The sequence below is a fragment of the Oenanthe melanoleuca genome, chromosome 5, assembly GCF_029582105.1.
Source record: "Oenanthe melanoleuca isolate GR-GAL-2019-014 chromosome 5, OMel1.0, whole genome shotgun sequence".
Classification (NCBI taxonomy): domain Eukaryota; kingdom Metazoa; phylum Chordata; class Aves; order Passeriformes; family Muscicapidae; genus Oenanthe; species Oenanthe melanoleuca.
In genome coordinates, this window is record NC_079339.1 from 47,042,767 (window position 1) to 47,048,274 (window position 5,508).

Here is a 5,508-nt window from a genome sequence, read left to right on the forward strand (position 1 = left end):
ATCACCACCTGCAGGGAAGGCAGGCTACAAAGAACCAGGGGACATGGCTCTCTTATTTTTGCCCTACCAAACTGCCAAATTCTGACAGTGCCTTCTGTGCCACACTGCTTCACTGCTATCACCTCTGATAGTAAAAGGCAGCTCATACAGCTACCCTCATGTCTGGACATTCACATGTGGCTGTAACCACAGCCATTGCCATATATACAATTTTCATCAGCTAACTTAAATGGTTACTGCTGCACCTCACCTTCATGCACCAAGAAACCTTGGCTCCTGTGCTTGCAGTAAGTCTCTCTTAGTGGAACTTAATGGATTAGCACAAAAAGAACTAAGAAATGAACCAACTGGTAAAATTTTGCCTGGGGAAATCTGGAAAGGAGCAGTGTGCATTGGCAATTTTAACAAAGCCCAGTGCAACTAAGGAGGCACATGAAAAATAAAAGTCTCCTCAATCTCTAGCTGGAAGTTCAACACAGTGTAGTGTTGAGCTACAACAGTTAATTTGGGCATGTTCAGTCCAAGGGATATTTTAGAAATAGGATGTTTGCTTAGCTCATGCAACATAACTTCTGTGCTTGCAGGGTTGGATGCAGACAGCAGCATGCTTCCTTTGCAAAGTTGTCTCAGGACAAGAGGAACCCAGCAATCTTAGCACTTCCAATAGGAGTGAAAAAGAGTCTGATTCTAACAAGGAGAATCAGCAAATTTCCTTCCTGAATGGGGGGACTTAATTTGAAATACATCTGTAACTGTTTACAGGATTTCAGTAACTGTGAGGATAGGCACACAATCCAGGACATCAGTTAGGGATTTTTTTAGTGTTGTTTGTACTTAGGGGATATTGAATCTTTTTCCTGGTGCTTAGTGGTTGCAATTAATCCCACCCAACGTCTACAAAGGAGAAAAGGAAAAACACTTGATGCAAAACAGCAGAAAAGGAATAACCCAAACTGTGACACCCTGTGGCACTGTATGTCAGAGCCAATCCCATACATTAGCATGCAGTGGCACCCTTAGGAGAAGCTTGGAGAGGTAAAGCTGATCAGGAAGCAAGAAAGAGAGGCAATTCTGTTTGTACATTTGATGAAGAGCTATAGAGTTACCACTCAGTGGCATTACTGTGAGGATAAGTGTACATAACTCTGGACTGCCAGCTCCTTGAGCAGGTAATCACCCCTTTCCTTGGAGGTGCAGCCAACCTGTGATTAATGCTATAGAAGAAGCTGGGCAAAATGTTGTGGTTACAGTGATATTCCTTCCAATACTTCTGGATGTACTGATAAAAATCATTCTCATCCCAGCAGCATTTCGTGCTGCAAGTTGTGCAGACCCCTAAAAGGTACAGAAAAGCCTCCTCTGGTACAGAAAAGCCTCCTCTGCTCGTTCCAGTGTCATTTCCTTCATCTCATCCAGCACAGATTCAACTTCTGGCTGCTCATCTGACCTTTATTGCTAAAAGAGCACCACAACATTAATTTGTCCTTGTGATTTTCTGTATATGCTTGCTGAGGGATAGCATGAGATCCATTTAGCTACTAACAAAGATGAATGCACAGAACTTGCACAGAACTGAAGAAGTTTAATTCTGGCTGTGTACCTCTACAATACAATGTATAGAAGATCCAGTTTTTGAGGAAAAGGGGTTTTCTCCTGGTAAGTAAGCTGCAAGTATTTCCATCAGAATTGTCTTTGCTTCTCTGTTGATATTCTGTGCATCTGTAGTTAGACTTTATCTCCTTAGAGGTCTTTTAGAACTGAACTGATTGTACAGTCATTCAGTAGCTCATACACATTCTAGATCCTGATTAATTCAATCCCCCATCCCATTAAGTACCATAATTCTTAATTGTAGAAAACGAAAAAACTGTGTATTTACAAATTATTGAAAAGAGATTTTAAAATAAATGCAACACATTGAAGGACCAGAAAACACAAGGAGACAAAAAAAGCTGTTCTCATTCTAGAAAAATATAACTAACCAAAATGAATGGTTGTTTAAACTGGAAGACATCCCAAGAAGCCAAGGCTCAGTCACAACATGAGACCCTTACAAATGCCATAAAACTGTCCTGATACAATTTATTTAGGAGAATCAGATCAGTTCAGGACAAGGAAAAGGAAATTAATCAGCATCCTCTTTAGAGAAAGTTACCCAAATATCTTCAGTTGCTAAGTTTAATTAGTGAGTCTTAGAAAAATACTGGGTTTGTAAGGGAAGTAATACACAGATATAGCTGCAAAAATAACTTCTTCTAGGAGACTGATCAGTGTGTACATACACAGAGAGATTCAAAGAGCTGCACTTAGCTGAACACAGCATTTATCCCTTGCATGGCCAATAGTGCAGGTCACCTGTTCACATGGGGACTGGGGACTCCAGCTCAAACACCAACAATCAAAGTTCTAAGTCCCTGTCAAAAAGCCAAGGACTGCCTCCTTCTTCCAAACCTGCAGACTTGGTAGGCCAAAAAGAGCAAAGGGCATCCTTGGAAAAGGTCAGAAACCAGTAAGTAAAATTATGTAGTAGGTTTTTTCCTTCCCTATAAAGTGCTTGCAACAGTTCTGAACAACTACCTAGGCAACCAATTCCTCCCTTATATTTACTCTTTATGCACTGTTTGTTGTCCTGAGTTGGTGTTTGCATACATTCCCTCTCAGTTCCTTAAATAAAGGCTAACTGGGCAGCAGTGCTCCCATGTAACCCAGTTCAGAGTGCATGCCTGGTGGCAGCAAGGTCAGGTGACAGAGGAATACAGAGATGCTGCTCACCACTGGAGGGAGAAAATCCATGTGGCCAAAGCTCAACTGGAGTTGAAGCTGCCAGAAATGTGGGAGGGGGGAAAAAAAGCTTTTCCAAATATATTAATGGCGATAATCAGTGTAAAAACGTCAGCCCATTCTGGGGTGAGGATGGTCACCTCACAAATGGACAGAAACAAGGCAGAGATGTTTAATGCATTCTTTACCTCTGTCTTCAGCTCCAGTGATGAACCAAGGGGTTCTTAGAGCCCTGAGCTGGCTGCAAGAATGATCAACTCCCAGTCGACCCTGAAATTTCATGGGATCTGCTGCTCCAGCTGGGTCTCTATAAATCCATGGAGCCTGATGGGGTCAGTCTAAGTCCTCAAAGAGCTGGCTGATGTAATTGCAAAGTGTCTCTCAATCATTTTCAAGTGACTTGAAAACGGGAATTTGGAGCTGACTGGAAGCCAAAACTGAAGTTGGTGAATGTTGTCCCAGTTTTCAAGAAGGGCAAGAAGGAGGATTTCAGAAACTACAGGCTTGTCAGTCTCATTTCAGTATCTGGTAAAGTTACAGAGAAGATTTCTTAGGTGGTATTGAAAAACACCTGAAAGACAAGACAGTCCTTGGTCACAGCCAGCATGACTTCATGAGAGGAAAATCCTGCTTATCAAACCTCATTTCCCTTCACAACAGACTAACCCACCTGCTTGGCCTAGAAAAGTCAGTAAGCATAATCTCTTTGGGCTTCAGCAAAGTTTTTACTACTGTCACAACATCCTTCTAAACAAAATGTCCATCCACAGCTGGATAATCAGGTTGCACCTTGGGTGAGCAATTGGCCCACAGGTCAGTACAAAGGGTTGTGGTGACTGGGGTGACATCAGCCTGGGGACTTGTCCCTAGTGGGTTCCACAGGGCTCCATCCTCAGCCCTGTGCTCTACAACATCTTCATTTATGGCTTGAACACAGGACTGGAAGGGATACTAAGTTTGCCAACACTAAATTGGGAGGAGCTGCCAACTCTCTCAAGGGCAGAGGGGCCCTGCAGAGAGACCTTGACAAATTAAAGAGATGGGGAATCACCAATTGTATGAAGTTCAACAAGGGAAAGTGCTGGATTCTGCATCTGGGATGGGGCAACCCTGGTTGTATGTATAGATTAATAGTTCCTGCCTTGCAGAACTTTGCCTTTCCAAAGCATTTGAGATGACTGCATACATTTATTTCACCATTCAGCAAGCCTCCATGGCAGGCTGGCTGCTGGCAGCACCAGCCTCAGCCTCCTGAAAAAGCTGTAAAGTACTCCTCACCTGCTCTTCCAGAACTTATCCACATTCCTCAGGTGCAGCTGAGTAGATCTGGCCATAGCTGGGTTTTATTACATCATTACAATTGAGCCAGTAGAGTCCCTCCTATGAACACATAAAATTTTTCTTAAAATCAAAGCAGAATTTTGAGGCACTGAATTTGTAAAATTATTTTAATATTTAATATTAAATATGTGACCAGACAAAAAAACCAAAATATAGAGGTAGTCCTAAAATTTTTATTCAAGTGCATAAGGAGTTAAAAAAAGTACGGAAAAAAATCCATGTGGACTGAAGATCTTTGAGATTATGAGTCTCAAGAATACACAACCAAACTGGAATTGGTGCAGGGAAATCAGGGACAGACTAGGGAGAGGTATTGCTGATTATAGAGCATGACTCAACTAGTTCCAATAAAGACTGAAAATGTACCAAGAGTCTATTATGACAGATTCCGAGAAAGACAAAGAAAAGAAAAAGTTCTGGAAAGCCAAGCAGCAATTCCTGTCAGAATACACACCAAGGAAGTGTATTGCATGAGAACTGTAAATGACAAACCAGTGGAGAGTGGGAGCCAGATGTGCTCACTGGTAGATATCACCAATCACAATATAGACCAGCGTTTTTCCTGAATTGTTCACTTTCAGAATTAGAATTTTGTGGCAAATTCAGGGAGTGGGCTGTTCTTTTCTCTTTTAAAGTCTCCTTTGATTGGAGACAAGTCCTTTGTGCTGAATTCTGCAACCATGGTTGCCATTTCAGATTTCAGTTTAATTGCATTAATATTACAGGAAAACCAGCTATGCCTCTAATAACAGTCTAAAATTAGTTTTCCGTTAATTATCTGATATCCAGAATAAAAGTCAATGTAGTAAGTAAAAGGGTATGTATTGTCTGGCTATAATTCTGATTCATACAGAAATTTCACCCATAGCCTTGAAGAAATGTTGGTCCAATTAATCTTTAAGAGGTATTTTGATTCTGTACTTGTTCTCAGCAGACCAAGTAGTCAGAGAAGAGCAGAATACAAACAGTAAATTTTTTTCCCATGGAAAAAAGATATCTTAGACTGTAAAAGAGATATTTGATCTTTTCTGTTTTAAAGCTCCAAGTCCTCCAGAAAGCTGGCTTGTTTAGCTGTAACACCAGTAAAATTAAAAATGCTCTCGTCATTGCCCCAAATCAGGATAAGAGCTGTGTGTTTGTGCGTGCATGCTCATGCACAGTTCTGGAGGATGTTGTACAAACACATGACTGTTTTATACACACACACTGGGGAACATCAGTATCTTAGCTGTGTTTGTGTTGTTTGCCACCCATATTAAAATATCAGTGGTCTCACACTGGATACAGTAGATAAACACTGTTTTTAAAATATAGTATGGGAGAAAATCCAGGAATGTGATGTCATCAACAGAGTGATGATTCTGCTGTGTTCAGGGAGGGGCAGTA